Source organism: Erithacus rubecula (genome assembly GCF_903797595.1).
Source record: "Erithacus rubecula genome assembly, chromosome: 11".
Taxonomy (NCBI): domain Eukaryota; kingdom Metazoa; phylum Chordata; class Aves; order Passeriformes; family Muscicapidae; genus Erithacus; species Erithacus rubecula.
Genome location: NC_136663.1, coordinates 5,298,629 through 5,320,180, shown reverse-complemented (window position 1 = coordinate 5,320,180; position 21,552 = coordinate 5,298,629). Strand labels below are relative to the sequence as shown.

The 21,552-nt window shown below is 37.2% G+C and overlaps 1 protein-coding gene across 7 annotated transcripts in view; it reads right to left on the bottom strand.

Annotated features, from left to right (window-relative positions):
• The window catches only part of NAALADL2 (N-acetylated alpha-linked acidic dipeptidase like 2), a 400,924-nt gene that overhangs the window by 131,832 nt on the left and 247,540 nt on the right, over positions 1 to 21,552 (bottom strand). The window lies entirely within an intron of this gene.

Sequence of the window (21,552 nt, the reverse complement as noted above, 5' to 3'; positions counted from 1 at the left end):
TTTGAGACAACTCTAGTCAGATGAATAGGAGAGTGAGAGAAGGTGATTAGCTCAGATGCTTAAAAATCTATTACAGACCTTAAATGTAATGCAGGAATAGGGATTTCAGAAATGGTAGGTTCATTTATTATTGTTTTCAATTCATGTTTGTATTCAGATATTCAGACAGGATTTGACTGCACAAAAAATAGGGTGGGAGAACTAGGGACACATCATAGCTAAATGATGTAACAGGCAGAATTTAAAATAACTGCTGCCTTTTCCTACCTCAATATCCAGTATCATAGCACACAAAACAGGAAATACAGATGCCTTTTTTTCTTTTAAGGAGAATTTTAAAAACTTTGTACTTAAAAACACAAAAAGCACTACTAAATCCCTCAGTTTCAGTGTGAGAAAGTAAGTACACCTCTGTTATTCACAAAATGCAGCAACCATTGCTGCCATGGCTACAATCTCTAGTAAGGAGTTGTGTCACACACGTGAAATTACAAAACAGCTTTCAGATTTCAGCTATAATTGCAGCTTTTTAACTTCACAACAGTGACAGCACAACTATATCAACAATAAATGTGCATTGTTGATTCCATTTTCATCCTAAATACCTCAACACTTTACCAGTTTTAAATTGTCTGAGCACAAAGAAGCCAAAGAAGGCTCTGCATATTTTTTTTTACAAGGCAGAAGATTGTAGATTAATTCCTTCAGGTAAACCAGTGCACATCTATTCAAACGAATGGATTATTTTAGATTGCAAAACCATCCAACAGCAAAAGTTGCTCGTTATGACTTTGGATATATGCATTGTCCCTCTCCCAAAGCCATAAACCTCTCAGAATAAACTGAAACAGCAGAACCCTTGAAAACAGATGCCAGTGCCCACTGTTAACCCTTTAGTTATTTATGGCTGCTTAAGTCCTCAGTTTTTAGAGTTACCTTAAAAAATGTGACTGTTTCAATTCAGTATATTAAATCACCCCATAAAACATTCTGGACTCAATTTAATCTAATATGAGACACTTGCTGCTTTATCAAAGGCTCTGTCGTGTACCTGGGGACAGATCAGCCTTGTAAACTCCACACACCACCAGGCACCATTAAATTGCCTTTTAAAGATGATATGGCTGAAGCAGTGAAAAGACAGATTGCAACAGTCGACAGAAGTTAGTTTGGCTCTAAGGGGAAAATTCAAAGCTGCTTCTCTGTTTTAACTGCACCATCTCTGAGATGTGGCAGAGGAAACATTTACCTTCTGCAGACACACAGGAACACAGAGCAGGTCTCTTTTCAGACAAGCTTTACAGGTATTGGGTCCAAAATAAGCAAGGTGAGCATGACTATTTGCTGAGGAAAAAGAAAGGAAGCAACAAGAAACAGGGACCACTACCTCTCATAGGTGGCTTTAATGTGTTTTAGTTCTCCTGAGGCCAGTGAGCACCTGGTTGAACACTAAATTGGGGGTTATATTAATGATCTGAACACAGAAGAAAGCTACCAAAGAGAACAGCCTCTGTGCATCTCAGCATAATGCTAAAGAGCTGCCCATCAGTGAGTGGTGACAAGCAGGGAAGCAATGCATCAGCCACTGGCCTCAAGCTGTATTTACCTTCCATCTGAGTGCAAAGTCTGACTCTCTGGAGATCTCCTCTGGTCTCTTCTTGGCTGAGACCATCCTTGCACCTTGTGAGCACCAAACAGCCCAAAAACAATCAGGTAATCAGCCTTCCTTGTTCTCCAGGGACTGCACTGCACTGCTTACCTGCTAACCCCAGAGCCTCAGAAAATTAAGAATGTGCACACTGAGGCATGAGCTGTTCCAGCAGCACCCTCACTCTCCAGCTGCAAATAAAGTGACTGAAGCAGCACTACTCTGATGTTCTGGGCATGGGAGCCACATCTGGGGTTGAGTTTAAGCTGTCATTTCATGGGCAGAGAGCAGAAAATCACATCATGCTTTGGTCTCACCTGGATTACAGTAACTATGAGTGCAGAGACAGCCAAGAAAGGGTTCCCTACACTATCCTCTCACTGCATCTGAACAGCTGAGATCCTGTTTCTAGAACCTATCATCCAACAAGACCCTAATGTTTAAAGATAATTAAATAAGCATGGCATATTTTCCCGCCTTTTATTGATTCCCAACAACAGTTCTGCTTACAAATAATTTAGAAAATAGCAATGCATGATCAACCTACCAGGGGCATCATGACACAGAATATTCCTAAAGTGTAATGCTCATGAACGCACCAGGAAAAAAAGAAAAAAAAAGATGATGCAAGTAACTGTGGATTATATCAACCTACTAATTGCATATTAAAATAGCTTCTTATTATTAACAATTTTTCTCACCATATTTGCAAGTGGTTCCAGAATATGGACTAACCTTCTGAGAACCCACTGTGCAGCCAGTTCTCCCCCTCATGGTGCTCACAGTATCAGCAGTGCAGTTTGTGCTTTATGAGCTACACCAACCTTATTGCTCATAAATATTGCCCAAGTCCACTTTCTAAGCTTGCCCATTTATGTGTCCTGATCCACAGAAATGACTGAGCCACTGATTAGCTGGCACAAAAAACTTATTTCACAGGAGGAAGTATCTCAGTATATTCCCTGCAAATTTAATGAAAATGGGATATTGAGCAGCCAAGAGGCAGATGCTGTTAATACATGACTGAGAAGGCAATAATAAAAACTTTAGGCATTAATAAAAACTAAAGAGCTTACTCCTTAATGGAAGGGGGAAAAACATGAAAGGAGTCAAGAGACAGAGTGACAGATGTAAAGGAATACAGAAACTTGTCCACAGATTAGACAGCACAAAATCCAGCCTCAAGAAACAGAGCTGTGAAAAACCTGTTCACTAATCCATGGAACACCCTGTTCTTTTATTGACTGATACATTATTTAAGAGAAAGTTCAGTACAAAATACACTGGCTTACAATTCTATATAGCAAGGGACTTTGTCATCGTGGAAGGTTCCATTCTTACTCAAAACAAAGCACCAACAGCATGTCTTGAAAACTTGATTTAAAACATAGCAATTTCCAAACACATTCCACCACTTGTAGAGAGATTTTGAAATAAAATTTCAGCACTGAAAAAAAATAAATATCTAGATCTCTTAATTTTACCATAGGTTCCTTACTGTTACTAGGGTAATATAAATCCAGTGGCATTTTCTTATTTGATCTAATTCTACTTTCAACTCTACTACATATGGCTTCAGACTTTCAATCCTTACATAATAGTAAATAAAACAATATAAATTAGCTGCACAACAGTATTTAAGAGTTCTCTTCTATCTCATTATGTACCATGTTCTATACTAGTATATTTTAAAAGCCTACATATCAAAAAGCCCTTTAAGCACACCTTGATGTCTGAAGTTAAAAGTGCCTAAAAATGTAGTTCTAATCTTTAGAAGTCATTTATGTGAAAGGATTTCACACTATTGAAAGGGTATCCTCACTCCTGTGCACAGGTAATCACACTAATAGATAACACTAGGCTGCTCACTGAAACTTCTCAGAGGCTTTTGAAGGTTTTTCTATATCAAAAATATGTCTGTGTCTGGCAAAGTAACAGAACCCTAAATAAAGAGATAAATCATGCTTTAGCTACAAGCACGTAAAGAGTCTTAAGGAGTTGGGTTTTTTAAGCACTTAAAAGGGCAAGGCAGTTCACACTACTTAAATCTCCTTAAAGCTGCACACAAAATAGCAAAAATTGTATTTTACACAATGAGTGTCTCAGTGTTAATGACATCACAGCTCATTAGACAACAAAGGTTTTTAAGTGTCAGCTACTGACAGCAAAGTTAATTTGGGATCATGTTGTTATTCTAACATACAACCTCCTCCATGGAATTCAGGCCAAAACTCTACCCCTTCCTAAAGGCAGATTCACAATCTTGCTGTTTATTACAAGTCCATTCAGTGCTAACAAAGCAAAGCAAGGACATAGAGCATTCATAAAATAAGAAACAATATCCTGTTTATATGTTGTCTCTATATAATTGTGATCCCCTTTTCTCTGTCTCTTCCAGGTAAACCTTACAAAAATGCATGAAGAATTTTATACATATGGAGCATGGAAAGAAAAATAAAAACTAATTTGTGAAACAATAATTGTATATCAAAAATACATGAAAAAATACCTGTATGTACCTAATACATATTATTCAGAGTAAAATCAAATATATTATTTTTTTTAATCTCCTATTGTCATTATACTTCAGTGCAATGATCAGCATTAATTAGACAAATAACAATAATCAGTTTTGAACTGTTGCCTTTTTCAATTCATAGTGCAATGTCCAAAAGACATGGTTCATACTCTGAGACACAGCTTTACTGGACAGGTCAATAGTCATTAATTACTCTTTTCTACTGAAGTCCCAATTAAAATCATGATGCTCTGAAAGGATCTCCCATGTCATTTCACTAATTGGCAGCACATAAAATTATGAAGCAAGAGCAAAGGTACATTTAAACTGTTGGAAGAACCCACTGACACAACATCTTTTTATCTCTGTAGCAGATTGGGTAGAGAAGTAAGATTTAGATGCTGAGGGTATATCAGATGCTGCTATTACCTACTCTTTGAAAAGGGCTTGGTAACACAAATAAAACTCAAGGTGGAAAAACCCCACTTATAAACAAATATCTTCATTTATATACCATTCTTCCAAATTGCAAGTTTTTAACCAAGTAAGGTTTGGCTTCACCTTGTATTTTAATATTGCACTTGATGTTTAATAATGCTCCAGGATTCCCCATCACCAAGATCAAGGGGATGTGCAAAGGAATTTGGTGGCAAAACTCTGTCTGAAGAGGTTTTGGCTTTTGCTGATCAGCCCTCAAGGTGCTGTGCTGAGGCTGTAAAAGGGATGGAGGATGCAGGCAGTTTAATAGGGACCATGAAAAGAAACACATCTTTCCTTTCCAGCTCAAACACTGTCCTTACCTGAGGAATGGCATCATTGTTATACTGAACAAACAGGGCTGGGAAAGGGATTAAGCTGCATAAAACTTCAAGCAGCTATAAATGCATACACAGTGGTCTCATAAATGACAAGCTATTGCCATAAAGGTCTTAGAAAGGGAAAACATTCTGCAATGGAATTTATCAAACTATTCCTGCCATACAGTGGCATATATAGGAACAATACAAAAGCAAAGAGTTGCTCTGTTATCATGGCAAGACCTTAAGACTTTGATGTAGTTACTACCAGAGAAATAACATAAAGTGCATTTATTTGTGTAAAGAATCTGACAAGCAGATCTAAGATTTTTTTAAGACATTCTTTGCAATGACTTTTCAAATTAAAACTGGCTTTCACAATTTTAAATTTTCATTTTTTCCCCTTTTTTTTAATATCTATGAAATATTTTCTAGGGAAGAGAGAGTCTCCTTTTGTGTTTCTTGGATGTCCTACAGAATGTGGGAAGAAAAGCAGAAGGGATGGGTAAGAAACTTCAGGTTGTTAGTCCCAAAAATCTGCTTTTGAGCAATGGGGCTGCTGTATGGCAGTGATGAGCAAGAGCTGCTTTGTACATCACTTTAACATCCATTACATTCTAAAGTACATTTCTCTTTTATTGCTTCAAGGTCAGGTAAGTGCTACCCAAGGACGTCTCAATGAGCACTGGTCACAAGCTTGTTGTGTGCTGGTTTGACTGGAAATCCACACCTGACCTCTGGACACCTGTGGCAGTTGAGAAAAAACCTTTGGAGACTTCTTCCCCCCATTCCCTCTAAACCAAAAATCATCTTGGTTTAATTCTGTAATCCTTGCACAGAAAAAAATTTAACATCCTGCTCCTACATGTTGGTATTAAGCTTATCAAGAACTGAATGTTCTGTCCCATACTTTTTCCTGTTTTCTGCCTGCTCATCTTCTACACAGTTTTATCAAAGAAAAGTAATTTGTTACACATCAGCAGTTTTTAAAAATGGAATTTTTCACAATAGGGTATCTGGACAATTAAACATAAGCCAGATATACTGCCAGTTCCCTGTACTAGTTTTTAGCAACTTTTAATACAAATTGAGTGCATATTTTATTGCCAGATCTTGCTTACCACTGCTAAGAAATTCACAATGTTCAATCTAATTAAAAATGAAATTGAACTACAATTCCCTAGAAACAAGGGCTGATTGGACTCAATAAGCTTTACTTAATTTATTTCAGAAACAAAATAATTGAATTGCTTACAGTCCAGAAAAAAAAGCTTCATTATTTGATGAGTATATAATACAAAGCCTTTCATATTGCTATTGCATTCCTACATCTTCAGGAAATACTACTTGCTCCTAAATAAGCATGTAGAGAAACACTGTGTGCATAATAAGTATCATTAAATATTCAGTAAACATTAAAAAGAAACAGGCTGTATGAATGTCCAGATGAGCAACCTCCAGAAAGCCAATAGCATTTCCCTGTTCACACTGAAACTGTTGTTTCTGATTATGTTTATGGTTATTCCAGTCTATGTTTAGACTCTATTACAGAGAGAATAAAGCTGAAGATCCATCATACAAAAAACAATTACACAAAGATATAATTATAATCTTGCTAAATCATCAAGAATAAACTGATTAGACCCTTTGTTGGATTTTATGTGTTCTACCCAACTTTTAATCCAAAATCCACTGATCTGCCAACAGTCACAGACCAGAGTCAAATCTGCCAATGTCCCCTTTTTTTTTTTTCTCATTTTTTTCTTATTTGTTTTCCTACCACTAGAAAAATTAACTAAGACCAGCAGATCTGATTTTAAAACACTGTTCCCAGCACAGGGCACTTCTCACCCAGAAATTGTGGTGTCAGGTTCTCCTCACCCTCCTGCATTTTGTGCAGGGCACAAAACCCAGAGCAGCAGTGGTTCCACTGTGCCAGCATCCCCTCTGCTCACCACAAACATTTGGGGCTCCTGCTCCCAGCCTTGGGGGGCTCTCAACTCTCTGCAAACTTTTCCTTCTCACTCCTGACTCCAGCAGCAAGCTCCCAGCCAGGAGATGCACCATGGTGTCACAGGATGGTTTGGGCTGGGAGGCACCTCAAATCTCATCTCATTCCAACCCCCCTCAAAACATCAGCAAGAAAAAGGGAGAAGATGAGCAGAGAGCAAGAGGAATATTGTATAAACTTTGTATAAACACCCCTCACTGTGCCTCACATGCAATGTAAACTCATAACCTTTGATTCTCTCTATGGCCTTTTCTCAACTAAAATGTAAATATCCTTGGGGTACCTGATATATATAAATATAACACTGAAGTTAGCAGTGTTGAAATGCAAAGAGCCCAAGCCATCCTTCTGTCCCCAGGAAAAAAGCAGGAATGTGCCTTTGCCAGCTCCAAGCATGGGATCCACCAAGGCAGCAGCAGATGCTCTCAGAACCACACAGAAATCAGTCAGGGATTTGCAATTAAAGCACATTTGCTGCCCCAAGTGATTACTTATTAGCACAATTTTTAGATTATTAAAACATAGCCCCCTTCACTGGACCTGTGCAGAACTAATACCTTATTAATTTACTTCATTATTCTCACAATTCCTATCCAATTACTAGTATTGGAACATTCCAGCCTTTTGCTTTGGTTTTTTGTTAAGTACAAAATATAGTCCCTGCTCAACCCTTTCCTGGTCTATTACACTGCAGCAGGTTTCATGCTTTTAAAATAATGCCTTGAATATAATATAACAGTCTCTTCTGAGACTGCATAACATTGTTATGTTATTTTATTTAATTTTATGGTTCCAAGTAAAACATGTAAGGATATAGAGTGTGCTATATGTAAGCCTCAGGCATATCTATATATCAACTAGGAAAACTGAATATTATTAATTGGTTAATGAATATTTTAGATTCATTTATGGAAAAGAGCAGTGTTTAACTACTTGGTTAGCATGCCTTTAAGTAAATCAATACTCAGAATGAACTTATTTATCTTCCTTATTAGAAAAACAGTCACAAACCAGAAGTGATAAAAGAAATGATCATAAAGAATGTGCCCCAGTGCATGAAGTCATTTCAAGAACTATAAATACTTAAGAAGTTATTACAAACCTTAGCAATAAAAGTTCTTTATAAATTATCAGTACTGAGTTCCACTCCTAAGCTCCCCTAGAAATTCCAAAATTTAAAATTAGACTAGTCTTGATTATTTTTTTTCCTCACTGACTTTTCAGAAACTAGATTTTTTTTTCCACAATAACTTATTCATGAACTGTGCTACACAGGACAAATCATGAATGCATCTTTCATACTGAACATCAAGATTTAAAGTGTAATATGTAATAAACTGAACCACCACTTAATGTCTAACTCTGGTACAGCAAAACTGCAGGCAATCTACACAAAAGATACAACAGCTGAAAAAGCCAACATGTGCAGCTTTTGTGTCTTCCTAGCTCCTTTCTTTTTCACTGCTTTCCACTCAGCACATCAGTGAAACAGAGCTCTGCCTCCTCCTGTGACCTACTAAATAGCCCATTTCACCAAAATGAAATAGTAGAAAGAGCTACATGAAGGAGGTCCAAGGTTGAAGCACTTGATGAGAGCAGGGAAGGCAGCTGGATTAGTTTGGCAGTCACAAAGCACTACAAAGTCATTCATTCACCAGCACTTAAGGAAAAAAAGAAAAAAAAAAAAGGCCAAACCAACAACCCCCAGCTCCTCTTCAGTAACACCAGTCTACAATTAGTTCCAAAACATCAATCCAAAATTATGGCCTTCCCCTGTCTTAAAAAATAGAGTGAAAAATATAAAATGTGAAGAAAAGGTCTAACTTTCTGTCACTAAGATTTTTTTCATGCAGTGATTAGGAAAGGAAGATCCCAATACCAAAACAAGGTCATACCAAGGATTGTTAAGAAAGATGTGGTAGTAAAACCCTTGCTCTGTCACTCTTCTCAACTAGGTCACTGACAGCACATTATTTCTGTCTTTCTCTGGCAATTTTTTGGGGAAGGAAAGAAAAGACCAAAAGAAAATATCTTTTGAAGCCTTGTACATTAAAAACACAGTTCCCTCCAATGGGCCCATGGAAAAGATTTAGCACCACTTACAGCTCCTAGAACTCCACTAAACTTTCTAAATGACAAACAGAATACTGCAGTTGCAAGATGAATGAAAAAGAAATACAATAAAACTCATGATCAATCAACATCTGTTACACCACTGTAACTCCTAAGACAGAACTGGCAGAAAAAAAGTCTTTAAAGAGTACACAACTTCACTCTGGGAAAAAAGAAAAAAACAAACTGAAAACCAACACAAACCAAAACAAATGCCAAACCAAAAGCCTCCAACCTAAAAAACTAAATAAAATCTCCCTCTCAACACTAAGCTACCCTACAGGACCATGTAAAGGATGAATGGTCTGACACAGAATGAAGATGACAATAACAGGTCCTGGTGTTTAGCCCAGGAGAGAAATCTGCGGAAAATCAGGGAATATTTCCAAGTTCAGAACAAGCATTTTCTGTTGCAATAGGTTGCAAAAGACACAGAGGGGAAAAATCCCACAAACAGAAATTTCTACTTCAGCCATCAGTTCCTTCTCTTTGGCAACTGACAGTGGTGACTAATTTTTTATTTACTATTGTTTGCAACTAAAAAGGTGAAAAGGCAGACAGTTCAGGGTTACAGGGCAAGTTTACTTTTGCATCACTTATTAATGCAAAATGCATCTCTATCCATTCTCTTTAGAAAATTGCTGGTTATTGAAATCCTTGTGCCTAAGCCTGCATTTAACTGCATCAGCTTTACACCAAAGTAACACCCTCAATTGTCAATAACCCTTAATTGGTAAGCAATTCAAAGTCAGGATTCTTGACCTTTATTTGCTGGTCTCCTCTCTCAAGTAACAAGTGATGAGAGGAAACTGCCCCAAATTGCATCAGGGAAGTTTTAGTTCGATATTAGGAAAAAAAAAAATTTGCTTCAGTTCCTCTGGGCTGCTCAGATTTAGGCTGAAGCTGGGATATTTTGTGCATCTTTTTTCTCCCACCTCATAATAAATGGTAGAGCATTAGGAGGGTTTTATATACCTGCTTTCCAATGTCCAATTCTATATCAAGAAATGTTTAAGTATATACATAGGGGACCTCATCACCAAAAGCTATTGCAGAGATAAACAGGCTCAGAACTGAAATGCCCCATTTCACAGAGCAGTCATGATTATAATTAAATTGCTCCAGACATATCCTCCACTTCAGGGAGTCAAGACACCTAAGATTGCCATTTCTAGGAAAGGGATATCAGGGGGAAAAAGTATTTTTTCTTACTTGCTTGGCAACCCATCCTCTTCCCTTAAGCACAAGCCACGCCAAGGAGGGATGTCAGGCTGACACAGGGCATTTCTTACATGATGTTCTCACAGGGAAAGAAAGCAGGAGACTTTTTTTCTGGTCAATAACAACTTCCTGACAGAAGACTAAGCAGCTGATCAATCTGGATGAGAGTCTGTGTGTGCACCTCACCATGACAGTTCAGGTGACAGGTTTTTAACAATAAAGGTGCCTTGTGATGGCAGTGACCTTATTGTCACGGCACAGTTCTACCTGGTCAAACACCACCCATGGCTACTTTTTCTGAATGGGAATTGTTCTGTAAAATGTACTGTGCAACACATTTAAGTGTGGTTTTTCTATTAAATGAAGTGAGTTTTAATGTGCTTGAACATAAAGTAGTGTTTTTTCTGTATTCTTCTGAAAACCTCACTGCATCAAGCTTATCTCTTTACTGAGAACAAAGATCTGTTGTATTAACAATCAGGCTAATCTGAATATGAAAACTTTGGTTTTCTTGAAATTAAATAACATACTTGTAGTTTTTTTTTCTGTTTGCTGGTCAACAGAAAAAGGAAGAAATAGGCAATTTAAGCTACTTTTCCCAGTTACCACTGCTATCACCTAGTATTGAACAATTCTGCACTGTTGGTAGGTCAGAAGCAAATCTTATTTTCTGAATTTCTGTATGCCTTGAAATGACTTCACCTTCAAAGAAAATAAAGCAACTTGAATGACAGTGTCAGATTTTGTCCTTGTAACTTTCAGTGAAGCTGTACAGTGTGCACAAAGTTCACCCAGTCACATATACTTGCAAATAACATAAATGAATAAATTATCATTTAAATGAAGAGTTCATTAAAAGTATTACATTTTTTGTGAGATTCATTTTGCACTTCCAAAGAGTTTAAGGTTTTTAGAAAAAGCACGTATGGAAACAAAAAGCATTTGCAAACAGATTCCATTGTATGTAACAAATACCACAGCAAAGTAGATTTCTGTGTATAATAGTTTCATATACATTCTTTAAAATACTAATATCTTAAACTTTCTGAACTAGCTATTTTTTGATTAATAAAATTGCACTGAAAAGGAAGAAAATTTTAATTAAATACTCTGTAGAGAAAATTTCTGTACTTTTATCACATGCTGTACCACACTTCCAACCCCACTTTGCTTAGAGAATCTTCTTTTAAAGATGCTTCCATCAATGTCAAATAATATACTTGGACTCCTCACAGGTATTTCAAACCAAGAAGAAAATTACATTCTGCTTAGAATGGAACTGTTCTAGGCAGGAAGAAGAGGTCAGATCCCAGATCTCCTAATGCATTCCAAATGCCTTCCCTGTTTCTCCTTTTTGAGAAATATTGCAGCATCTTACAGTAAGGGACAGTAATTTCTACACAGATGCTCCAGATTAATTAATTTTGAATGTCTCATAAAGATTTCTTCAGCCTGTAATCCAAGAATGGCCTGAACCAGCAGATTTGGGCTTGCCTTTTTTCCTTATGCTCTCTAATATGAGAAACAGGAATGGGATATGCCCAGGTGGTTAAGTGGATTAAATGTTATCATTTTTCCTCTGAGATTACAGTGGAAGCCTGACTGAAATGAGTTGTCAGGTCAGTTCCCCAGTGGACATTTTATAACACAAAGCCATCACATATAACTGTATACTGATATAAGAGGCAATATAGTCAATTCCCACTCCAGGGAAAACCAAGATTGACTCAGAAGTGAAATATATGCTTCCATTTTATTGAAAGGGGGATCTCTGTAGGTCACCTCAAGGTCACCTCTGAGGCAGTGTGCTAAGAATTCTTGTGTCTGCATAATAACTGACAGTGGGAAAAGATAAATAACAGGTTAAACTCTCAGTGCAGGCACTCCTCCAGCCTTCACAAAATGCAAATATTCTGTCCTCCATCTAAAATATTACCTGTATCTACACATAACTGAGAGATGTCAGCCCATGCACATTCTGTGATTATTCACAATCACAAGGCTTTCCTGGGCAGCTTTGTGAGAGGCTGGGTTTGTTTGGTTATGGGTGCTTTATCTGATTAAGAGCCTGATTTTTGGAGAAATGTGAAGTGTGCAAGTGATGTGAAATTTGAAACAAATAATGAAAAATTGCACTAGTTATTATACAGCACCTTAAGTCAATCAAGGAAAGCAGCCCCCAAATTTTTACCTTAAGGTTACAGTGACTGTGATTTTTGTTTTCTTTCCCAATGACCATAAGAAAGTTCAAGAATCTTTTTATTTGCAACAACCCTGATTGATTATATATATCAAGAAGCATCCCAATCAATGCTTTAAAAAACCAAAACAACAACTAATCAACAAAACAGTCAATTACCTTGAATGAGCACAACTCCAAATATGGAGATGCTCTCAGAAAAGTATGCTCAATACTAAAAATAAACCAAAAAACACAAAGAAAAACCCCAGAAGCCAAATATAAAATCCAGACTCACTTAAAAACATGAGAATGTAGCAGGATAACATATAAAGGAAGCTGCCATTTTGTTAGGCCTAAATCAAGAGAAAACAACATAAGTCTAACTTTGTTACACATGCTGTTTGTGAATTATTCACTGAGACCTAAAGAGGAAATTAAAATGCCTGAGTTCTCATACTGAAATGCACAATCTTCTCCTGTTAAGTGAAAATATGTTCACTGTGGAAGAATTGCCTTCTGCACAGAAGGTTAGTTTAATGTTTTGGCAATTGAAACAAAATATTCCAAGTGGTTATTGCTGTACTTGCAAAGAGGGTGCCAATTATATTTGTAATGATGGACTTGGTGTTTTTCCTTTCCAATTTATGCACAGGCATCAAGAGGCCCAAATGGCTAAGAGTGAAAGTTTGAGTTTGGTGCTCCATGGCATTATGCAGGCAAAGAGAAAATAAAAAAAATATAATGCTAAAAGCCACCTCTTCTCTCTCCAGGGAAGACATGCAGTTATATATTTTAAACATCTATGCCCTACAAAATCCAGCTACAGACAGTCTGAAATGAACAATTCAAGTAATCTCAGGGAAAATAATAAAAACTTTCCACAGATTGATTACATAATGTAAAATATATGGTTCCATGGATGCAAATGAAAAGGTTGGATTTCAGCATCCAGCAAGTCCATCCATGTTTCTACTCAGAGTTCTGATCATGTGGCAAATTACAGGTGTGTTTGAAAAGGTAGAATTCAGATTTTCATGCAGAAATCACAATTTTGTGATTTTGTGAACCAACTCTCAGAGTTGAGTCTCTAAAGCCACACAGAATCACTGCAAAAATCAAAGCAAGGTCTGGATCTGGCCCTATATCCTGAAGAGCCACAAGGCAAGAAAATCAATCTTCAGCTGAGTAATCTGTGACATCATGGTTTGTCAAATAAAACAATGATTCTAGGAATAGACCTATCTACATCTATAATCTCTTAAATTATGTTTTAGATAAATAATTTATTCAAGAATAGTGGCTTTATACCTTTCAACCCAGTTTCTCAGTTCTCAAATATGTAATAAACTGATTATTATGAAGCATTCTGAAACGAGAAAAGACTTGAAAGAGCATAAAATGCCAGAGAAGAATCATATTCTTCTTAATAAAATAATAAACCAGCAGCTACTATAGAACATGCCATACAAGTCAAACCTACTACAGAATGAGGGCAGAACTTGCACAACACTTGTTGCCTGAAAAAGATGATCATTAGTCCAGAAAATATCAAATATAAGCAGTATGTACTATGCTGGTCTCTGCCTCTCCCCTTGGAGCTCTTGGAGGGGGCAGTTCTGGAAATTTCTGGCATTGCTTCACCCAGTCCAGTGACTGATACTTTGAAAGAACCAAAAGATCTGTTCTGGCAGGATGAGATTTTTTTTATATTCACCCCTCATCCCTACTCAAAGCTCCTGGATCTTCCATTTTACTTTCCTCCTTTCTCAGCTGCTGTTGAAATGTGCTGCAAACACATGAGCTGGGAAAAAGCCCAGATAATTTGTCTGTCAATGGCCCTTTTGTGAAATCCAAGCTCAGCTAATGCAAAAAGACCAGCTCAATTTGCAGCTTGGGCAGGAAAAAATAATTCCCTACATGAGCAACACAACAAGGGCCAAGACCACTAGCAGAAGTTTGACCAATATATCTCCAGGAAAAGCAAATTAAAAAGGTTTGGATTTTCTGAAGGAAAGACAGAGTGGTGTTTCCCATTGCCCTGCACATAAGTAGCTGATCATGTGTGGGTTTAGGGTAAAAATTGAGGCAATGGATATCTTTGCTCAGCTCTGCTCCAGTTGCCTCACAGTAAATCCATTGCACTTGACTTTGCAGCATTTATCAGGACACAGCACTCACACAATAAATGGGATGATAGCATTTACTACTCACTTTTTAAGGGCTTGATAAAATAGAGAATGATGCTTGAGTGTCACACCTCTGAAATCAGACAAGGGCTTCAGAAGACCCCACAATGAATTCTCTATGAGGCAGCTATTGTCCATGTTTGAATGGAAACCACTTAATGCCTCACTCAATTTTATTGCACTAAAAGGAGGAGACCACATCCTTTAACACTGGTCAGCCTTTCCCCAAGGAAACAGCAATCCATTATGGGAGCTGGACTAATTTTTCAAAGGATACATTCAATACATGCAGTGAATGTGCAATTGAACAGCCAATTGAGTACATGAATATTAGAATCACTTCTCAAAGAGAAACATAAGCGTTTAGGGGTACTGAAGAGAAGAGCACTATGCTCCAAGTCAAATTGGGAACAATTCAGTGTTTGATTCACCAGCAGGACTTCAGAAATGTCTGTATCTACATAGAACAGAAAAGAGAATAGGAACTACAGCTGTAACACAAATGAGTCTACAAACCAGCAGTGCCTTCTCAAAACATCCAGTGTAAATTGTGTGGCATCAGAAATGCAGAATAATCAATATCTACTTTTGGTCATTAACTTACATTTCCCCTCGTTTACTCTGCTAATAGCACATCTCTCCTTCCATGCAATCAAATCCAGGGGTTTGTGAACAAAATGGAAGCAATTAATAACCAGAAGTTCTTTTACTGATGCAACCAAAATGTTAATTACTCGAGAACATTGACAAGTTGTGCTATAATTATGCTTCTTTGCAGACATCAATTGCTTTTCTCCTATCCCACCCCTTATATTCTTCTTACTGCTTGCAAGAGCAAATTACTTTTTCCCATTTATACTGTAAAAAGAGAAGTGAGAATTCCCTCTTTAATTTACTGCAGTGCACTTGACTAAGGGGATAGGAGAGCAAATTTTGGTAAACTATTTCATACTCACGTGGACAGATACAGATTGGATTTATAACAGCACTGGCACTGTTTCACTTTTAGGTGGCACAGGTCACAGTACATCATCCTTCAAATGCTGGATGAAGTTGGAGGAAAATTGACATGCTCAGCTAAAAATTATTCTGGATACTAACAGCCTCCTAGGAACTGAACACAGGACTCAGTGTGACTGGGGTCCAATCAGGAGTACAAAACACTGTTTGTGACTTTCTATATGACTGTTTTTAAAGTCATCAACTACAGATTTCTCAAGTCAGTAGGACTTCTTGATTTTCTTTCCCACAGTACCTTACACTGAGGTCACAATTGGTGACCTTCCATTTTTTTTCCCCAGCTAGGTTTAAACTAAGTTTACAAATAAAGAATTAAAATATCACTTCAGGATGAAGCATTAGATGATAAATCTGTACAGAAAGATTTGTTTTTTAAATGCTGGTGTATTTCCTCAGTGGGCTGGGGTGCATTTCTTAGTGCACCCAGCCCAGATCAGATGTATGATATGAAGGCAGGATGTCTCCAAGCTTCTCTATTATGGCTTGTTCCTTCTGCACAAAAGGAACAAGAAAGCATTGCTATCAGTCAGAGCAGGAGGAATAGAACTGATCAATCTGATCAACAACTGATCAATCTCTCAAATGTCTCACTTTCTGATGAAGAAAGGCCAATTCAAAACAAACAAAACTTCTCAGTATTCACTAAAGAGCAAAATAGCTTATGCAAGATTCTGTGAATCAAAAATCAGGAAGAGGCAAACAGGTGACTGGAAGAATCATTCAAAGCACAGGACTGATGAGTATGAAACCTCAATAACATAAACAGTCTTTTGGTACAGACTACTGCGCAGTTTTTTTTGCAGGCCTAGGTAGTTTTCAAAGGCACAATTCCTCAGACTGTGTGATATCTCACAGATTACAGGGGCTGTTTGTGGAAGGGGAAGGTTAAGAACATGAGTACACTAAATCTAGCCTTTGGGGGAAGAGAAAAAGGATAAAGAATAAAAGCAACTAACTCAAAGGAGAGAATCTCTGATAAATTCAGGGTAGAAAAAGGCTAAAGAGAAAGGACCACAGAGCAACTAGTGCCTCCTTCAAAACAAAAGAAGAACTAGCATACCCTGTACAAATATAAACTGGCTAATTAGCAAACTCTGCACCAACAATTTGAATGAATCAACCTGATAGCTTGCACTATCAAGAGAAACTCCCAGGATTTGGGGAATTGAGATGAGATTTTAAGAGGATGGCAAATTAAAGAAAACCTGAAAACCAGGATGCTCTTCCAGGGGATGTTACTAGATAATCCCTTCAGATCCAGATCCCCAGGTATAGTTTTACATGTTTCTATAATTTTTATTTATACTGCCTATATCTGTGTCTTGACTTTTTGAGAAGAGCTTTAGGAAGGAATATAATATCATTAAAAGTCCCATAGCACTCATATGGGGAAATGTGTGTATATAAAGACTTTAGGAGCCTTGCAAAAAATTCTGTTCAAAAAAGGCCACAAAAAACTCCAACCAAAACCCCAGTGTCCTCAATAATGAAATGCATATAAAGTGTTTATGTTCCCTTAAAAATGTTTGGCTTTTTAACATGGTTTTTATTTGTATATTTATAGGCACATGCTGTATATATGTATATAAACACACACACATATATTTGTGTTTCTCTAGAGAGAGAGGAAGGGATGGAAGAAAAGGGAGGGTCCTCGTTAAATCGAGATTTACAATGTAAACTATCATCTTCACAATTGTATGTGCTAGCCATAAAAAGCACCAGAGGGAAGGAAATAAACAATGTAGACATTGTAGAAAAGTGAAATTACTTTTTCCAAAGTAAACTTATTTTAAATTAACACAGTTATTAAATTGAAGCCACTTTGCAAATTGCTTTTATTCTGGGAATTTTTCATATTTTCCATTTAGCAAAGCCTTATCTATAAGGGCCTGCCAATAACCTTTGCATAAACATCCAAGCCTCCACATTCCTAAACTTTATGACAGTTAAAAAGCAATTTTATGAATATTTATGAAGGCAGTAAATTATTAAAATAAATATAGATATTTACACAGTAGAACAACATCTTCATTTAATGGATGTGGAAAAAATGTTAATATGTGAACATTTTAAAGATGAAGTGGTTTGGCCTTCAGGGCTTTTGTTACTCTATTAAAAGTTAATTTAGGACAAAAATTATGGCTTTTTCACAAATTGCAACCCCTAAAGATTAAATTATGATCAAGACACACAACATTTTTCAAAAAATGAATCTGTTAATGGCATTTCCAGAGGCTGGATATTGAAACCACTGTGCAGTTCTCTCTGAAAGTGCCTCCTCTGGTTTCTGTAATGTGCTCAGAGCAGTGGCACACACTCAGATGTGCTCTAGGGCACAGGAGCTGGGTGCTGTCGAGGTGTTTGTGCCAATTTTTCTGCCACCACACATTTTATACTATTGGAATATGTTGTCTGAAAGCACAGTGGGCAACTCAAGGTGCTCTTTCTCAAGAAGGTGCTCTACACCACATGAGTGATTTGCTTAATCACTGGTAATAAACTTGGCCACCTTTCACCAGCCACATTTATAAATCCTCCTGGTTCAAGGACGTGAGTCTGCTCTGACCTCCTGGGACTGTCACCCCAATAACCCAAGTTCCACCAAAGCACAAATTTTCCTTCCAGCCAGGACACCAGGAGACAGTCACCTTCAATCTCAGGGTCTGACAAAACAAGTGTTCTTTCTATGGCAATTCACTCCAGAAGTTGTGCTTCTCCTCTGTATTTCTCCCTGCTTAAGAAAATTTTCCTTCTTCCATAATCCAGCCCTCTCTTTATTCAGCAACAATCCAGATCTTAAAAGTGCCTCAGACTAATCACAAGATTCCCTTCAGGAGTTGTTGAAACACTTTGAATTTTTTTCCTTCTGTCATTTTTTCAGCACTGTGAATTATTCTGGCTAATGAGACCAAAAGGACTTGGTTCTGCCAAGTCCCCTGTCACATGAGAGCTCCCCAGTGCCCCACAGCTCAGCCCACTGCCTCAGTCTGCCTTGCTGTAGGAAATTGCCACTCCAGGTGCTGGTGGAATAAATTCCTGAACCTTTCAGCTGCATTTGAAAAGCATTCTGCCTTTGCAGTACTCTTACTTGCTCCTTGAAGTGTTCCTACCATTCCTTTCGCCCCACTTTTTATATTAATCTTATAATAGAGTCTTGCTCACTAACTGATCTTAGTGCCCTAAGAATGGTAAAACTTTCTCCTCAAACCCCTGTTCTATTCTGAGATAGATAGACAGCTGATTGATAGATAGATCTATATAGAGATATATATTTCTATATAGAGATATATAGAAATATATAGAGATATAGATAGATATATAGATATATAGAAGACATAGCACTTTCTAATCTTTTTTTTTTTTTTTTTTTTTTTTTTTTTTAATCACAACAATGTAAATTACTTGGTTTGTTATTTTGTTCTGGGTTTTTCCCCCCCAGAGTCAATGCTCTTGTTGATACCTATAAAGTAGTTCTTTCTCTTTATAGCTGCAATTTATGATGTGGCTGAGGTAACACATCCTTTGTTTGGAAAGGTCCAGCTAAAGGGATCAGGATGTGTCTCTGTGGCTCTGGACAGGGCTCATTGCCACAGCTGCTGCCCCTCCCACCCTGACCACAAACCACATTCTGATGCAGTGCAACAGAAATACAACACTCCCAGTGCAATCTGAAAATCACATCCCATTGCAAAAATAACTCCAGGTCAGATTTCTGCAAATCTTGTTCTCACAAAGCAGCTTAAATTTATGAACCTTATGAAATTTAATCAGAATTACTCATGTTTAAGACTAAACTGAATATTTTAACAGCACATTAACTTCAGGCTTTTCTGCATACTCCAGATTCCCTGTACATTCCAATTTCAAATTACTCCAAGCTCTAAACTCTTGTTTTCAGTGACTAAAGTTATGAGAGATGGGCACAGCCTGAAAGACTGAAAGTAGAAGCTCCAAATTATTTTCAGCCTTAATCCTCCCTCAATTTTGTTCCTTACCCAAATTCTATAAAGTGAATCTACACTGCAAAAATACTGTCATTTATACAACTGTTTTTCCAAATATTCAAATTTCCATCACTTGGACTTTTTTTCTGTAAATTAGCCCTTTGATCATGAAGGTCTTTTTTACCAGCACATCCTTTCTCTTAATGTGATGCAAAGACAAAAGAAATGTTGTTCACTTTTCATGATGATTTTTTTTCTGCCAGCGGTAGTTTATTATTTCTTTCAGTTTTTTTCCAAAGGACTCAGTACAGAGAGAAAGAACAGTCCATTTTTTTAAAGGCAAATGAAATACACAAAAGGGGAAAATAGAAAAAAAAAGAATCACACGAAAAACAGCAGTAAAGAGAGAAAGACAAAAAGCATAACTGTACAAGGGAGATACAACTGAAAAATAGAGACATAATTAGAAACTGTTATGAAGATGGAACCTCAGTGCAGTGTCTATAATAATAATACTCAAATCCAGAGTGAGATACTTGCATAAAATAAAGTAATAATAATGAAAAATTACAGGAAATTAACACATGAAAAATACAAGTTAAATACAAAAAGTGGAAAGAAAACCACTAAGTATATATGTATATATAGCCCCAGCTCTCTTATAAACTAATGCTCTGTTCTAATGCGATGTAAAACCAAGCACATGGAAGGCAGAGATAAGGAAAATATAGGGAGAAGGAAATATCTGCTGAAACAGAAATGTGAGACTCAGTAATACAGAAACATAAACATTAGGGGAGAAAAAAAAAAGATACAAAGAGTGGATTTAGCAGAGATACTGGGCCCATTTAAACCAGCAGGACTTGCAGTTTTAGGCAATATTTCACATCAAATATTCCTTAGGAAAGGAGAATCTACTTCTGATAATCTTTCTACACCTTTTCTGATAGTCACGAGCAAAGTAAAGCTTATGATTACTTCACTGCCAAAAAGACACAAATTATATTCTAAAAAAGGGTAGTTTACAACCTCAGGAAAAAGGGCAAACTTTACACCTGTGTGAGGAGAACATGGAGAGTAGGTTTGGGTGGTTGTAATTTTACCTCAGACCCTGAGCACACCTTTGTTGGTCTCCTGATCACACCACACTTTGGTTTGTGCTGTAGAACAGACTCTGAATGTGCCAAACTGACTCTTTTGTAGCACCAGAAATGCAGCTAATGCACCTCAGCCATTAAGCAGCACAGATTTGGCACCAGGCTACAGCCAACCCCCACAAAAAGCTCCTGAGATGTGCCTTGTCCTCAGCACCTTTTGGTTTTCCCTTCTTCAGGATGCTCAGCTTGGCAATTCACAACAGTGAGTGTTCACAGGAACACAAATTGGTAAAAACTCCATCTCACAGACACTGCTGCTACAGCAAACTTTACATCTTTATCAAATCCCTGCTTTATGAGCCCTGATTGCTGTTTCATTGGCTTTGTCAGCAGTGAAATGCAGGATCAGATCTATTGCTGGAAATGATGGGCAACAACCGAGTCCCAGCAATGACAACTGACCTTTCACGGGCATAATTAAATTGCATCTAAATAATTTAAATAAACAGCTAAAGCTACTCAGTTGAAAATGGCATTTTTATTGAGACAAATCTTATTTCTATAGAAAAAACATTAAGTGGTTATTTTCTGTCGAAGTCCTGGCTGTGCTTTATATGGCCAACAGAGCAGGTCCCTATTTACTTAATTGCAAGATCTGGAGTCACTGCTCTTTTATAATTGCTTTTGTGAATTGGGAATGAATTGTTTAAGCATTTACTGAGCTACTATACTTTTTGTATTTTCTGAAAGTCAAACCAGCATTTTTGTTTGTATTTGCAACAGAAGGCAGTTACTGGATGTTTAGAGTTTAAA